This window comes from Aplysia californica, unplaced genomic scaffold (genome assembly GCF_000002075.1).
Source record: "Aplysia californica isolate F4 #8 unplaced genomic scaffold, AplCal3.0 scaffold00192, whole genome shotgun sequence".
NCBI lineage: Eukaryota > Metazoa > Mollusca > Gastropoda > Aplysiida > Aplysiidae > Aplysia > Aplysia californica.
The window spans coordinates 667891-669484 of NW_004797462.1; positions in this window are offsets into that span (position 1 = coordinate 667891).

Here is a 1594-nt window from a genome sequence, read left to right on the forward strand (position 1 = left end):
CCCCCAGGGCAATGCCACCTACTGGAGTGTCTTTAGGTCATCCTCAAAGGGGGATATCAATATGTTCTTATGCACAGTAGAATTGTAAATGGCTGATTTATCAATGTCATGCTCGTATTGTGCCTGAACGACATATGGGGAACTGCTGCTATTCCGTTCCTCATCCTTACAATCGTAATTTTTTTTCTACCCCTTTGGATGTTTGTCACTTTCTTGTGTACTGCTATTTTCGGGGTGCCTTGATAGTCGAAGCAGACTTTGTGTTGTTGAGGCTAGAGAGGTGAGCAGAGTAAGCCTGATTCCCCGTTTGGACTACTCTGTTGACTGTTGACATCCACCCCTTGGCGCTCATATATGACTTTATGCAGTTGCAAGCGCCGTAAAACCCTACAAAACTAAGACCCCTAAATTTCGAAGTATCGGGATTTCAAGTTAAGATACAGTAAAACCCAAAATGTTTTTACTATTGTAAAGATTATGTATGTACCGTACGGTAGGCCTCCACCCTAAATGCAAGAGTGGCTGATAAGACATCACAGAAGTCCTCTATCTTATCTTTGGTAGAGATGGTATAAGCCCCTAACAACACGTTTACGTTATACAAGAAGCTGGGCCTCCAAGTTTAAAGTCCATCTCCGAAAGGACCGAAACCAATATGATTTGTGTTAAGCACTTTACTAAGGACGTAGCAAAGGACCGAGCTGAGGCTCGAACCTCTGAACCCGCAATCTATCCAGTAGCCTAATCACCACGTCTTATCTTTGATCAACATAAACACAAGGCAAAGAGTAAAACATTACTAGGTACACATTGTTGCTTGTAATGAGCGATATTGCACGCAAAATACAAAGATAAAAAGCTACGATAGCAGGACTACAAGTGCTTCATAATGGTTTCCGGGACATCCTGTTTGCTCTACGTTATCTCTGACTGACGGGTTTGCTCAAGCTGAAACTCACTTTTTCTGGTGAGACTACAAATCCAGTTTTTTTTAAATTTTGTCACGACGCGGTGGAATCAGGCACTTGTCAATTTTGTGGCATATAGAACTATTGTTATAATATTGCCTGTTTATTTGCCTTGCTTTTGATGAAAAAATACCCGTATTTCTTGAACAAAAGTTGAAATTATTCAGATTAAAGGAGGAAGCGTAAAATTGCCGTCAAAGTTTGGTGACTTCCAAAGCTCTCCTTGGAAACTACAGATTTATTTTTGTGTGCTTTTGATCAGTATTTAGTTGCAAATTTCAAGCAGGAACTTGTTTTTAAGGGGGGGGGGGCACACCCCCAATGTCAAAATTCGGCTCAAAATTATGGAATTTAAGATGTAGGCATATTTAGCTTCCTCAGCCTCTCCTACAACTATTTCATCACATAAGAACCCCCAATAACCGTTTTTTACCCCATACCGGGCATGTTTGTCACCGCCATTTCCTCATAAAGTCAGTATTTTATTTTTCTTTATCGGCCGTTTTCTCAAAACGCGACTTTTCTCTATACCATTTTGAATAACTCCACCATTTTTCATCTAATCGTCATGAAATTTTCACAGAATGAAGAGAAGATGTAATACTAAAAATTTGTCTGTTGAATTT